We start from the raw sequence: 16,162 nt of genomic DNA, 5'->3' as shown, positions 1-16,162 counted from the left end.
ATAAAACACATTTTATTGGTTTAAGGTATAAATCCTATTTATAGGAAAGAGAAAGGCATCTTTTGCTTTGGAATAATTTTTGTTCATCATCTCAGTGTCACTGGAGACTCTCATTAGGGCTTGAAAGTTTGATTCTGCCATTTGAAATAATTCAGATTTGTCATCTGTCAGAGGTATCTGCATAGCTCTCTTGTAGGATACTTAAATACTGAGTACAATTATACCTTATGCATAAATACAATAGATGTAGCCCTAAAAGCTGTTTTTAAATCAAACCTTTTAAGTGCACCAAACTAACTAGCTATTTAATGGAAATCTATAGGAAATGGGGCTGTAAAAGTGAAGAATCTTTTTTGTAAAACAGTCACTCTCAATTGGTTTGGTAAGTTTAGGTGTTTGTATAACCACTTTTTAAAAGTGAGATGTGTGGTATTATTATTTTACAATTTACAAGTGCTTGAAAATTGTTGGCTAGTATTTTGTAGCTTATAACATCTATCAGCATTCACCTATAGAAATGAAAAAGTAAAACAAAATGTACATATACCATAGAATCTTAGAATTGGAAGAGACTTTAGAGAGGACAGATTCCAACTTCCACTCAAGGCAGGAATATTGCCTTTGATAGCTCCACTGCTCAAATTCAGCATGTCCATAAATGAACTTGCTATGCTCCCCTGCCCTCCAAAAACAAAACACCCATTCCTCTTCCAGTTTTCCATATCTGTTGAATATCACCATCCAAGCCTAGAAACCTAGGAGTTCTCTCATTTACATGTTTATCACTTCAACCACTTGGTGGCTTCCAGAACATTCTGTTTTATTTCATTTACAAATCTGTGTCTCCAGCTAACTCCCCCTGCTCCTTGAGGGCATCAACTATTTCATGTTTTTATTCATAGCACGGTGCCTTACACATACTAGGTATTCAAAAATTGTTAAATGAAGGAGACCTTAAAGTAGAGGAAGTTAAAAAAAGGGACCTAGCATTTACTGAACACCTCCTGTATTGTGAGTACTATGTTAAGAATACAATATTTCACTAAATTCTATCAGGAAGTCTGTACGGGAGGTACTAATACTATATGCATATTATGGTTAAGAAGTTGGGGCTCAGCGTTAAGTAAATGAACCAGGAACATACATACCCAGAGCACTGGGTCAGCCTAATGCTAATGCCTGTGCTCTTTCCCCTACACCTTTATTTCAATCATCTCACCTTCTTCACTTGACAGATATCTTGACTATTTACAAGAGGGTTTCTAGACAGCATGTTTCCGCTTCTATTTTTGTCTCTCTGTGTGTCTCTGAGTTTCTCTGAATCTGCCTCTCACTCCTAGTCCCTTTCAGAATCATATCTCTTTCTTCTAGGCCCATCTCGACCTCACTCTGCATTTCTATTACTGTCTCTTCCAGAACTGCACGTCTGCATTCCTCAGTGTCTGTGCTGGAAGCTACCTGAAAGAATCGAGTCAGGCCTCCCACCAAAATGACAGTAGGTCAGGAGCATTGCTGATAGACCTGTCTCTGTACTGAAACCTTTACAAAAACAATCAGACTACCACAATGCTTCTAAATCTTAGGACTTCACTGTATCAATTCTTCTGTACAGAGGAAAAGCTCTTCGAATTTTCCTGCAACCCTAAAAGTGCTTCTTAAGTGTGACACTTGAACCTCACTACAAAATTAAGCTTAGGACAACAGGCTATGGGTCAGGATTGCCTTGGATAAGGTCAAAATAGGATTTCTAACCAGAGATTTCTGAACCTTCTCGAAATGTTTAAAGACTGTTATGTGTATATCATATTTGCATTTTCATGGAGAGAGCGTTGTCCACAGCATTCAAAACGTTCTCAAAAGAGCCCTCAACAGAAAAAAAAGCCAAACATCAGTGCTCTAAAATAACTACCTTAACTGCGTTCAGCTCTATAAAGAATAATAGAAGATGGTTACAGTCTGTTGCTTCTGGTAAGTAAACTTCTTCTATTATACTGTTTCTATTCTGTTTTATTTTATCATCATACAATAACTGCTTTAGCCAATTTGGGGGAACTGGATATTTTTCAACTTCTTCAAACATCTGTTCATCTCATCTCTCATTTATGAGGCCACCTTGTTCTGGTCACACCTAATATTTCAGCGTCCTTTCAACCTATCTCCCATTTTCCCTACCTCCTGGATTACCCAAGCACATTTCCCCTTAAAATTTATTGGGCATTTGCCATGTACCAAGCAGTAAATAATACTCTTTACATACATTATTTAATTTTCACAACAATCCTCTAAAAGATAGGTACTATTATTATAACAAAAAAGGTAACTTGTCCAGGGTCACACTTCTTTGCAAGTGGCAAAGTTAAGATTCAAACCCAGAATAAAACTGAGAGTCCAGAAATAAAATCATATATTTATAGCCAATTGACTTTTCTTTTAAATTGTTTTAAATGGAGGTACTGGGGATTGCACCCAGGACCTTGCGCATGCTACGCATGCAGCTCTACCACTGAGCTATACCCACCCTCTATGTAAATTGACTTTTGATAAGGGTTCCAAAGCCATTCAATGGGGAAAGAATAATCTTTTCAAGAAATGGTTCTGGGACAACCGGATGCCCACATGCAAAAGAATGAATTTAAAACTCTACCTCACCCTGTGCATAAAAATTTACTCAAAATGAATCAACGATCTAAATGTAAATGCAGAAATTCTTGGAAGGAAATATAAGTGTGAACTTAGATTAAGCAAGGGTTTCTTAGATGACACCAAATGCACAAGTAATTGAAGAAAAAATAAACTGGACTTCATCAAAATTTAAAACTTCTGTGCTACAGATGACACCACCAAGAAAGTGAAAAGACAACTCACAGAATGGGAAAAAATATTTGCAGATCATATATGTCATACATGTCTAGCATCTAGAAATATGCAGAACTCTTACAACTCAACCATAAAAAAAACAAGAAAAATTTTTAAAAAGGGCAAAGGATCTGAATAGACATTTCTCCAAAGAAGATATACAAATGATCAGTAAGCATATGAAAATGTACTCAACATCATTAGCCATTAGGGAAATACAAATCAAGACCAAACTGGGATACGACTTTACACGCACTAGGATGCCTGCAATATTACTTGACACACACTAGGATGGACATAATTTTAAAAAGACAGCAAATGTCATCCAGGATATGGAGAAACTGGGACCCTCATATGTTAATGTTGTGAATGGAAAGTGATGCAGTTGCTTTGGGAAATAGTTCAGTGGTTCCTCAAAATGTTAAATATAGAGTTACCATATGATCCAGAAGAACTGAAGATATACTCACTCAATAACTTGTACATAAATGTTCACAGCAGCATTATTCACAATAATCAAATGTTGGAAACAATCCAAATGCCTATCAACTGATGAACAGATAAACAAATGTCCTATGTCCCTACCATGGAATATAATTCATCAAGAAAAAGGAATGAAGTACTGATACATGCTACAACATGGATGATCTTTGAAAACATTATGCTAAATGAAAGAAGCCAGTCACAAAAGGCCACAAATTGTATGATTCCCTTTATATGAAATGCCCAGAAAAGGCAAACTCATAAGAACAGAAAATAGATTAGTGTTTGTCAAGAGAGGGGGGTTGGTGGACGGAATGGAGAATGACTACTAATGGGTACCGGTTTCTTTCGGGGATGATAATGTTTAGGAATTAGATAGCAGTGATAACTGCACAGCTTTGTGAATATACTAAAAACCTAAAAGGGTGACTATCAAGGGTGAATTTTATCTCACTTTTTAAAAAGGGTCAAATCCAGGTCTGACTCCAGAGTGTGAACAGTTAACCACTATTCTGTACTGTGTAATTATGTAGTATTTCTAAAGTCTATTGAATTGCTAACTCCTTTCAATTGTTTTTCTAGGTTAGCAATTCCCTGTCTAGGTTTTGTAATACCCTGGGATATCTCTAATGGTCAATGGGTGTCAGAAAATGATCAGCTCCCAATTTTCATTCATTTAACAATTATCAGTTCCCAATTTTTATTCATTTAACAATTATAAGACTCCTAAAAAATAATTGACTCCTATATCACAAAATACTCGTGGGAAGCACAGGAGGAAGTAGTATGACAAAAAAAATGAAACAATGGCAATGCTGCAACTTCAGAAAGTATGTGAATCACTAATCTGTGCAGAATTATAGAATTTATTAATACTAAAGACAGGATGTAAACCTGATAGGGTGCAACTAAATGACAGGTAATCATGAAGTTTTTGCCAGAAAACACAATGGTTTGTCATAAAATTGCATTTATGAAACATCTGGGAGGGCAGACCAATTGCCATGTTAAGAAATAAATGTCCACATCCACATGCACTGATTGTTCCCTTCCCATGTCATTTAGTTACTGCCACGTAGTCCAATAAGGATGTTTATGTATTTGCCCTTGTTCTATGATAAAATTGTTTCTGTATAGCTGATTGTCACCCTGCACCCCACTTCAGGTTGAGACCCCCGAGAAAAAAGCTGATGAGAATAAACTATAAGAAGGTATCACAAGGCTGTGTGAGTAGATGGAAATACAAAGGAGGAGTTTCAATGCAGGCGATTAAGATAAAAATAATACACTCTACACTTACAAAATGAAAGATTGATTTCAGCATTGCCCTCCAAATCCAGCATTCAGTTAACTCTGATCAGAGACAGAAGCTGTGATCTACACTTGGCAGAATTCTATTATTTCGAATGTTATTTGAACATAATTAAATGCCCAGTTATTTCAACAGTTTATATGCCATCTAGTTTTCATCTTCCAGGTCTGTGGAGCATGGCTCTGGGCTCTTACTATCTCCCTGAGGAGCCACTGTCTCCCTTTCTTCACAGAAAAACCATGAGTTTAAATCCCAGCCTGACCTCTGGGCTGTAGAATGAGGATTGAGCTGGGTTGTAGGATTTACATTCTTCAGGATATTAACATTAATGTCCTATGAGCTCCTCCTTAAAACACTTGAAACTGTCTCTCTGCCTCAGAGGATGAGCAAATGAGTCCTGCTTTAGTCTGATGTTCCCTTAACTGTAAATTGTCATTCAGGTTGGACTAGGATCACCAGACAATCTCTTTTAAGATATGTTCCAGCTTTGACATCCTATTATTACAGAACTCTTGCTATCTGTTACCACCTAGGAAAGACACCTTGGATTATTGAAAACCAGCTTCTCAAAACACAAATCTTATTTATTAGTGTGACTAGAAAGGCTGACAAGTGATGGGCATCATCATGAAAGGAACTGGATATAAATAAAATGCATTATTTTCCCTTGGCTAAGCCAAGGTTCTGAAGGACAGTGGCTGGTTTTGCCTGCTGTATCTCAAGAAAGATATAATGGGTGTTCCAGAGGACAACCAAAGGGGAGGGGACTCTCATGGGTGTATAAACTAGTGAGAACACCTTTCGGAAGAAAAGGAAAACAACCAAATCCTAGAACACCATTAGTAGGAAAGGACCCCTAGAAGTTCAAAAAAGATCATTTGGGAACATGAAAGGCTACCAATGCATAAGATAAAAGATAAAGACGGAAAATAGAAAGCTAGAAAAAAAGAGGCCAGGTTATCAGTAAGCATAATTAATAATAACCATCACCTTACATTTGTGTATCAATTTTATACTTTTTAAGTGCCTTCAAAGCCATTATCTCATTTGATCCTCATAGTAGAGCCTGGTTGTAGTCCCAGCTCTAAACTCAATTAGCTGAGTGATCCTAGATAAGACATTTAAATTATTTGGGCCACAGCTTCCTCGTCTGCTAAATAAAAAAATACCCACCCTATTTATCTCACAGGCTCTTGTGAGCATCAGATGAGGATAAAATAAAGTTATTAACTTGCTTTACAAATACAGATATTCTCAACATACATTCACAGATAACAGATACAGAACAAGTTATTAAGGAAATAGCACATGTTTGGAAATTCACTCCAAATGCATGGTTGACATAATGGAGGACAATTATACTCCCCCACAAGTTTTCTGAAGGGCCATGCATCTGATTGTGGTATTTATTGTGCTCATACATCTCCCCTGTTAGACTGGAGTCCCCCTCAAGGGAAGAGTTGTCTCTTTTTTTTCTTAAGCTTTTATCAAGTACAGGGAGAGCTCAGGACTGGTGGTTGATTACCGACCGACAGCACCAGAGCCAGTTCCTGTCTAATAGTTATTAAAGCTTACTTAATATTTTATAGTACGTGGGTTTAATGATCTTTTCTTTATAATAATTAGCTCCTAAATCTAATCATTGGCTAATTTATACCATATGGTCATCATAAACATTTAAACAAATAACACAACAGCAGAACGAAAAGTCCTAGATCTGCTACAAACACAGAAGATTAATCTAAGTAACCAAGAAACAGATTTGCCAAGGTAACACATGATAATTGTCAGAAATCGTAAGTACAATTCATAACACCTTTATCTTAATGCCGATTACACTGGCAGTTTCCAGGCTGGGGAACAAATGGAGAACAAACTTAATTTACCTGTTGCTACCAGCATTAACTTCCCATCTATTCTAGGACTGCTTTTCCCAATCTCTGTTGCCCAATGAAATATTTGTAAATGTTTAAATGTTCAGTGACACACCTGGATGGGCAGTCACCTCTACTTCTACAGAACACAATTGGCAACATATGTATGTGGGGCATGCTGTTGAATGTTAGGCTGAGAGGACCCCAAGTCTGGGTCAGAAACAAGGGACAGAGAACAGAAGCCTATTTGAAATCAAGCCTCTACTCCCCTGGGAACCACATGGATCCTAGCAACACTGAACAAAGGACTATAGACAAAGCAATGGAGGATTCTGGATGGTAAACCATTTTTCTATCTCTGGGCTGTATACATTCAAACACATCACTGACCTGCATTAGCACTGGCTACCATGCCCATACATTATACCCCTAACTGGGCAAATTGTAAATACTGGGATTTTCTGTTTCAGGAGGATTTTCAGTTATATAATAAATTTGTTATCAGATATTTTGGCCTCTGTAAGAGGAGGATCCAGAGACTGGGGATGCTGTTCATCAACTAGAGGAGTCTGACCTGCAGGAAAGAGGCTGAGACAAAGCCCAAGGTCAGGCAGTCAGATCTCTGCAGGGAGAAAAGAACCCAAGTAAGACAAGTCTTACTAAGGATACTTCACTAACCCATTTAGGCTGAACCAACACCCTTATTGTATATTCAGGTGAACCCCACGCAGAAAGGGGAGTAGTGGGATGTTGGCACATTACTCAAAATCCCTCCACCACCCATACTTTAACCATCTAGTAGTCTTAGCAGCTTATAGGATTTCTAAGGGCAATGCAGGAGCTGGGAGATCGACTATTGAAAAGAATATGTCTGTGGTCAGGGAGAAGGGAAAGATGGAAAAAGAGAAACAGTAGAAAGAGCCACAAACCTCCAGTGCCCACAGAAGACTCAGCAGAGTTTTAATGCATGAAAATGGAGAGCAAAACATATATTGATCCTTCGAAGAGGGGGGAAATGAAAAGGGGACAAGCAGCCTGAACAGGGGGATAATTGGAGTTGGAATTTCCTGTCTCGACACCACTCATCTGGTCTTCTCACTTGTTAGTAGGATCCCACACACTGGTTGAGAAACACTTTTCTAGTCTCTTCTCTACACTGGTTAGTGATGAACACAGTATTTGTTGAGAGAGCTGAAATACAGACATTAGCACACCACCACCTCAGCACCCAAATTTCACACATCAAAAAGTGAACAATTGTGAGTGTTCCTGAACTGTCATACAACCAGTATCAACATGTTATGTGTCCTATTTTGATGATGCAATGCTCTAAGTCAAGACACACAGCCTAAGTAAAGAGGTGCTTCACAAACACAGTGCCTCATCTTCCCCTTTGTGCAGAAAAGGAGAAAAACTTAAGGGACACCCCATGGCTTCTACCAGCAGCCAGGGAGTTACCAAGATCCCTAAAGATTGAATGACAGACACATACAAGGCCAACCTGGTACCTCTGAGAACAGCCATTTGATACCCATTCTGTGCCTCTGCCCTGCCTTCATCTCCTTTCTAGGACTCTCTGTCCCTGTTGGGAAAGAGAGAACCTGAGTGCTAAGGAACAGAGTGAAGGGAGAACATTCTCACTTCTTCACCAAGCCAATGAGGTTTGCTGAGTGGCAAAGACATACTCCTTTTGCAGTCTCCCTCTTAACTGTCATGGTGTCAGCAGATTTTATGGGCAGAGGGAGGAGGGAATGGACAGGCTCACTACCCAGGGCAATTTTTGGATGCAATTATGAGACTCCACTGGCACTGCTTTAGGATCTGCAAGTTGGAGCAAGTTGCCCTGCACTTAGAGGAGGGATTAACTAAACCGATTTCACCTAAATCAGTTTGCACTGTTCAGATGATATGTTCATGAAGCAACCAAGTCATTCTGATTTGCAGCAGTACTTTCTGGGGATGGCCTTGCAAGGTACAACATGCTAGATGAGGAGTCTAGTAGTCATGAAAGTAAATGGGAGGGAAACAATCACTCCTTCAGGTCTTAAGCCTCTACCCCTGCCCAGCACAGCCCTGGCCAGTCCTAATACTGGAGCTTCGAGTAAGGAGGTAGACCTTAAACAAGCAGGAGGCATAAATACGAGGCCGAGAATGGGGCCTGAGCCCAGGCAGCAGAGGACTCTGCACACTGTAGGTACTTTTAATGAATATTGTTGACTTCACCACTGCTAGATGCTAATCATGCTCAGGTAGCCGTGCCTAAAATTATTAATGTCACTTTTCAGTAGAAATTAACTAACTGCCCCCATATGGGCTAACAATGGGTGAGATTATGTTTTCTAATGAGTGACTCAGATTGTTAGGTTGAAGTACATTAGAAATGGTCCAAGCCTTAGCCAAAAATAATCACCATTACTCTGTATGCCTAGTTTTATGTATGTTTTCATTCAGTTGTATGTGCACTAGGGAAAAAAAAAAGAAACAGACTTAGGACAAAGTAGGGTAATAGATTTGGTTCCCAAGGGGGTTAATAATGGCAAGTTAAGGTTTTCAGTAAACTAGGGTTCCTACGTACACCCAGTCAATCTATTATCCCAATAAAAAGTGAATGAAGTACTTTCTTTGAAACGTATAATGCTGAGGGCTTACAGAACCCTTTCATCTTCAAAGGACCAAGCCAAGACTCACAATAGCCAGTACACAATATGCTGCCTTTTACACAAGCGTATCGGCCATGAAAGAAAGGTCACAGGAATGTTCTAAGGCCATAAAGCCAATGCAACATCAGATTTAGGATGAACTCTCTCATCTTCTTGGCTCCTAGACTTGTATTTCAACCACATAAATCAAGTTGTGATGAAAAGTCAGGAGAAATCTAATTCACATTATATATCTGTATTAAGTTAATTGATTGCACAGGAATATATAAAAAATAGCAAAGACTCTTTCCCCCTCAGGGCAGTGATGAGTAGAGAGGGGTGAAAAGGGGGAAGTAAGGGTTAGGAGTAACCAGCTGGGGTAGAGGAGAAGTAGGGGAGGGAACCTCCCTATTCAGCATTCCCCTTCTATTGGAACGCTGCCAGATAACTGATTGGCGTACTGGAAGGGAATAGAATGAGGTTAAAGGCAGCCCTTATGGCCCAACTTGAGAATCATAAGAATCAACCCACACACAGTACTTGTCTATTTGCATAGCTTCTAATATACCCCTTTATAAGAGCTCCGCCAAACAACCATCACCATCCACCCTTACCACAGTCAGAAATCCTCAAAAAAGAAAATTGGTTAAGAAGCCAGAGGCTGCATGGCTGGGAGGCAGGGAGTATACAGGTTGATGGGGAGGAGTCTAGGGGACGGGTGGGTTCTGGTGGGAGATTTGAGTGGGCTGGTAGGTGTGTGACGACGACGTACGAAGACGGCAAGTGAGCGGGAAGGCGGGTAGGGGCGTATGGAAGAGAGAAAGTGAAGAACCCAACGACCCCAGGATCCCAATTTCCTGTTCTGAGAAGAAACGCCTCCAAGAAATGCGCTGCACACGAAGCGCTAAGTAACCTAAACCTGATCATCACCAAAAAGGTTTCTGTAAATCTACTCCGCCGTTATTTACTTAATTCTTACGAGCCAGTAATGGAAAAACCCCACCTCTCCCGGGTCCAGTCGCAGGCTGTCCTTTAGACCTAATAAGTTTTCCCTCTCCCTTACTGAGCTGGTTTCACAGCTAGGCCAGAAATAAGGAACCACCCAGACGGAGACTCGAGGATCGCTCCCCCCGCAGCAAAGGGATTAAGTTTCGCCGGGCCTCCCCGCGGGCAGGGTGTCCGCAGCATCTCCGGCTGCCGCAGCAGCCACCGCCGGGCGGCCGAGGGGCGCCGCCCGGGACGAGGAGGCTGCCGGCCGCGGGAGCGTGGGAAGGCGGCGGTGCCCTTTCCCAGACTCGCGCCCCGGAGCCGGGAGAGCCGCTCGGGGGGCCCCCGCCAGGCCCCGCCAGGTTGCGCGGGAGGCCTCGGGCCGCCCCGGCCCCGCACCCTGGAGTGCAAACTCCGTCCCGGGAGGGCAGCGACGGGCGCCCGGGCCCCACTGGCGCAAAGGGGAACCAGGGCCGGGCCGGGGCCCCCGCGGCGGCCGCCGCCGCCACCTCGAGCCTCGCGGACCCCGTTACCCCGCCCCGCCGAGCCCCGGAGCAGCCCTCGGCCGGGCCCCGGCCGCACCTGAGACGCGGCCCGAGCCGGGGCCGAGCCCTGCGTGGGCGGTGGCGCTCGGCCCCCGGGGCCGCGGCGAGAGGGCGCGTTTTACCCAGAGCATTCCCGGCTGCCGGCCCTGTCCTCAGCGCGCCCGAGGGCGCTGGGTGCTCGCCTGCCTCCGCCGAGACCTGGCTCCGGCTCCGGCGCGAGCTCCCCGGCCGCCGCTGCTGCCGCCGCCGTTGCCGCCGCCGCTCTAGGCCGCCGCCCGCCTTCGTCGCCGCCGCCGCGCAGCAGCCGGGATCCGCCCGCCCGCGCGCCCCGCCGGGGACGGCACGGCGGCCGCCACGCTACCGCGGCTGGGTCTCCCGAGCCAAAACTTAAGAGTTTTTGCTCCTTAGTCTAGAGGCAGCACCATGACACCACAGTAGCACCACACTGTCATTTCCGCCGCCGCAGAGGGGAGGGAAAAAAAAGGCAATCCCGACGAAAAGGAGGATGGGGTGGGGGCGACCCGGGCTGGGGCTGCCGCCCCGAGGGAGAGCTGGGAAGGGCCCAGCGGCGGGGGCGCTCAGCCACCTTCCCGGGCTCACCTTCCGCCACCCCCGCCGCTCCCAGCTCCCCCGGCCCCTCCTCTGGAGGCGCGTTTACATGTTTTCTCCCCTGGCAGGAGTGACCGGAGAAACCTGAGCGAGCAAAGGCAGCGGGTGGGTGGGGTTCGGGTTACTACTGTACCTACCAGCTGATTCCAGCAGCCTTTTCTCCAGCGCCCTGTCATCTTGAAGGAAGACACACGGAGAGGGGCCCGAGCGGGTGTGTGTGTCTGTGTGTGTGTGTGTGTGTGTGTGTGAGAGAGAGAGAGAGAGAGAGAGGGAGAGAGAGAGAGAGCAGAATGTGTGTGAAATGCAGAAAAAAGGCTACGGCCAAACTCTTCTTCCACCCGCCAAGCCCCTGGTGCCACAAACCCCCAGGTTAGAACAACGAAAAGGCCGTTGCAACCGATAATGAGTAGAGTGCCTTGGTCCGCCGCACAGGTCCTCGGTTGAAGCTGCTCTATGCAAAGTTAACTACAGAGTAAAACAAAAATAGTGGAGGAGACAGAAAAGGGCAGACAATTGAAGGAAACCCAACCCCTCTTTCTTTTTACAAAGGGAGAATGGCTGTGTTTTATTGGCTTTGGGCAGAAGTTGTGGGGATGGATTAAAGCCACCAAAATTTAAAAACAAAACCAAAAATAAAAGAGAGAGAGAGAGAGAAGGGTTTCATTTACACTTGCAAATCATTGATGAGCAAAACAAGAGGCTCGTTAATAAGAGGACAATGGGACAGATGCCAGCTATACAGGTATTCAAGGTCCCTAATAAGCTAATTGGTCCATCTGGAACCCAGAAGCGTTCATTGGTCTGGAGTCAGCCCGTGGGCTAACCTGTCATTGGCTCAGAGACCACCGCCCCACTAGCAAGGAGGCTGGGAGAGGGGAGGAGGAGGAGAACCCAGAGGAGATTCTGTACCTAACATGGGGAGATGAAAGGAAGAAAAAGGGGAGATGAAGGGGAAAGAAGTGAGAAAATGGGAGGAAGCACCCCTCTCTCACGTTGACCTCTTATTACCTTGCATGGGAATGAGTCCAGAAAAATTAAGGTAATTCTGGGTGTATCCCATCAGAGAACCAATAGTAATTAGCCAACACCCCTGTTAAACAATGTGCTAGAGAGCACTGAGGTGGAAAGGAAGGCAAAAATCACAACCAAACTATCCTGATGAAAGTCTAGTCCTAAGAGAAGTAAAAGTTAATGAGTCACACCAAAAGCACAGGCAAAAATAAAGCAAAAATAGACAAGTGGGACTACATCAAACTTAAAAACTTCTGTGCAGCTGACGAATCAACAGTGAAAAGGCGAGAATGGAGAGAATATATTTGAAAACCATATATCTGATAAGGGGTTAATATGTAAAGAACTCCTACAACCCAATAACAAAACAACACGATTAAAAAATGGGCAAAGGACTTGAATAGACATTTCTCCAAAAAAGATATACAAATGGCCAACGAGCATGTGAAAAGATGCTCAACACCAGTAATCATCTGGAAAATGCAAATCAAAACCATAATAAGATATCATCTCACACCTGTTAAGATGACCATTATTAAAAAAAAAAAAAAGCAAAAACAGAAAATAGTAAGTGTTGGTGAAGATGTGGAGAAATTGGAACTCTTGTACACTGTTGGTGGGAATGTAAAACGGTGCAACTGCTGTGGAAAGAGTTTCTCACAAAATTAAAAATAGAGCTCCGATATGATTCAGCAATCCCAGTTCTGGAAATGTATCTGAAAGAATTGAAAGCACACTCTCAAAGAGATATTTGCATGCTCTATGTTCATTGCAGCATTATTCACCATAGACAGGAGGTGGAAGCAACCTAAATATCCATGGAGAGATGAATGGATAAAGAAAATGTGGCATATACCTTCAGCCTTAAAAAAGAGGGAAATCCTGACATGTGCTCCGACAAGGCTGAAACTTGAAGATAAAATGCTAAGTGAAATAAGTCAGTCACAGAAGGACAAATACTGCATGATTCCACTTATAGGAGGTATCTAAAGTAGTCAAACTCATAGAAACAGAAAGTAGAATGGTGCTTGCCAGGGGCTTGTGGGAGAGGAAGGGAAATGTTCTGTGGATGTAGTTTCAGTTATGCAGGACTGGGGTGAGAGGTTCTAGGGAATCTGTTGCACAACAATATTCATGTGGTTGACAGTATTGTACTGTATACTTAGAAAGTGTTGGGAGGGTGAATTTTATGTTATTTTTTTTGCCACAGTGACAGATTAATTTTTTTTAAAAGTTGAGTCAGACAGAAGTAAATTGATCCTGGCATAACAGAAGAGTCTATATATAAGGATTATGTAAATGCATTATATATATTTATAGATCATAGATATTGTTAAATGAACAGAGCAAGCTGTGTATGGTTTGCTATACTGTGTAATAAAAGGAGGAGGGTGTATGTCTGTCCATGTATGCGTGTGTGTGCGTAGACTCTTCAGTAAAGATACCTAAGAAACTGATTACTCTGGTTCCCTGGGAGTCAAGCGTAGGAGGGAGGAGTATTTAACATTGTATATGCCCTTTTGTGTTGTTTAAAGTTTTTATAATGTCTGTGTTTTACCTTTTCAAAAACAATTTTACAAGAATAAGGAGCATAGAGACAGAAAATAAAACAGAGATTACCAGGGACTGAAGGGAGGAGAGAATGGGGAGTTATTGTTTAATGGTGACAGACTTTCTATTTGGGATGACAGAAACAGTTCTGGAACTCAATGCTGCTGATGGTTACACAACATTGTGAATGTGCTTAATGCTACCAAATCGTACACTCAAAATGGTTAAAATGGTAAATTTTGTGTAATGTGTATTTTAGCAGAATAAAACAAATTAAAAAAAAACTAAAAGAATGAGGAGGTATACAGAACAGGTAGAGATTATTGTATTTATGTAAGAAAATAGATGTATGTATATGCCAGTAAATGCATAGACTAGTGCCTGGAAGCACACTGTAAATAGTGTGAGCCTGGAATTATGGTGGGTGTTAAGGGGATCTTTCCAGTTTGATTCTACATATTTTATAACTGTTTGAATATTCTACAGTGAGAACTTCTTTTGTAGTTAAAAAATTTTTTTTAAAGTTCGTCTCCAAAAAACCCAAAGTTGAGTCAGAAGTCAATTGATCCCTGAGAATTCTTTAACCTCACTTGATTTGATCCCTACAGAGAGTTGGAAAATTTTCTATAATGTGAAGAAGTGATCACTTTCATCACGGACACACTGGAACCAAGCTAGCTAGCTCCTGGCAGAACTGTCACTTAAAGGAGATTTGCTTTTAATGGCTTTTATCGTCCTTTAGAAACCTCCCTTTCCTTCACTTTTTAGCAGTCTCCCCTCCACCTGAGCTTCCAGTGCTTTCAAGCTAGTTCCTGGCTTCCTGGAGCTCTATACAGAATGCTCCAACCCCCTCTTCCTCCCCAAGCAGCAGCCCAAAATCTGGACCTTTCCGTTTCCCTTCTCAAAACTTAAAACTGCTTCTGGGTCCCTTTCACAAAGGACTTTACTGATTAATGATTTCAATCAACTGATTTGAACTAAATGTTAATAACTTCATTTGTCTCTCTATTAGTCGATAATGTTTTAATTTTAACAGAGGCCTTCAATGTATTAACTCAAAGGAATGACTAATAGTGTGTGTGTGTGGGTGGGGATGGGGGCTGGGGAGATTTTGTTAATCACATCACCTTAGCAGCTGCTTTGAAAATATCTCCCATTTTCAGGGGTTTTATGCAAATTATCGCTGTAAATGTATTAAAGTAAATGTTTTGAATCTGGCAGGAGATGCAAAATCGGCTGGGAGTATGTGATGAAATTATTTGTTTATAATTATTTAATGATTACCCTTGTATATAACATGTGTTGATCCTATTAACAAAATAAATCGGGCCCATGGGGAAAAAAAGACGTTTGACAGATTCAGTTTGAGGTGTTTAATTGAATTAATCTGAGGCAGACTCATGACACCACAGTCCTAGAGTATGAAAGGGACAGCTCATGGGCTCTTTTTTTCTAACTACAAATGGGGGTGGCGGGGTAGGCGGGGGAACGCTCCAGATACTGTCTACAGAGAGAAGCACAGAGCCCAGTCTGTTTCGGAAGGAAAAAATTGCAGAAGAGAGATTTTGTTGCACAAGAGAATTGTTGCTTCTGCAGAAGGGAACCTTCATACTACTCTCAAAAGAAGCAGCTAGTTGTCTGAAATCCAGAGGTTGACTGAAGGCTTTTCTAACCAGGGGGCTCTTAACAGGATGGGGAGAAGAAAAGGACTTTGGCGTGGGTTCATCAATAGGACATTGTTCTAAAACCAGTTGGGAACAAGCCGTGTAGCTGCTTAAGAGACAGTGGTTCAAAATAAATATGTTCCCAGTATGGAGAAATGGCAGGCTGCTGGTATGTCCTATTTGCCTTTGATCTGTATTTTGGTACTGTTTATATTACTTTTGTAATTTATCTGAATTCTTGTGTTTGTTGCAATAAACATGTATGTTTGAAATCTAGAGTACATTGGTAAATATTTTCCTAGAGTTTTCGTTAGTCTTTAGGCCCAAGCCTAAACCCTCCTGCTGACCATGCCTTCCTAACCAAGGCACCAGATCGCTTAGAGCCTGGCTTCTGTGATGTCACATCCTCCAGGTTTTTCTCCCATCTCACTGCCTGTTCCTCAGGCTCTATTGCTTCTTCCTAGTGCTCTTCAACCTCTGAAGGTGAGTGTGCCCCTGGCCTCGGTCCTTGGCTCTCTTCATCTACACTCATTTCCTGGGTGGCCTCTTCTAGTCCAGCAGTTGTAAGTACAGTCCCCACTTTATTGCTCCAGCTTGGCCCTCTCCCTTGAGTCCAGACTTGCATATCCCC

At 42.5% G+C, this 16,162-nt stretch overlaps 1 protein-coding gene across 2 annotated transcripts in view; it reads right to left on the bottom strand.

Moving 5' to 3' along the window:
- The window catches only part of MID2 (midline 2), an 81,239-nt gene extending 69,495 nt beyond the window's left edge, over nt 1–11,744 (bottom strand). Inside the window, exon 1 of one of the 2 annotated variants that reach the window (XM_031445898.2) lies at nt 11,443–11,744. The gene's annotated coding sequence lies outside the window, so the exon portion shown is untranslated. Of the gene's footprint in view, nt 1–10,818; nt 10,936–11,442 lie in introns of those variants that run through there. The other variant, XM_031445897.2, reaches the window with a different exon arrangement.
- Between the last annotated feature and the right edge of the window lie 4,418 nt (nt 11,745–16,162).

Source organism: Camelus dromedarius, chromosome X (assembly GCF_036321535.1).
Source record: "Camelus dromedarius isolate mCamDro1 chromosome X, mCamDro1.pat, whole genome shotgun sequence".
Taxonomy (NCBI): domain Eukaryota; kingdom Metazoa; phylum Chordata; class Mammalia; order Artiodactyla; family Camelidae; genus Camelus; species Camelus dromedarius.
This window is presented reverse-complemented; position numbering and strand designations above follow the sequence as displayed.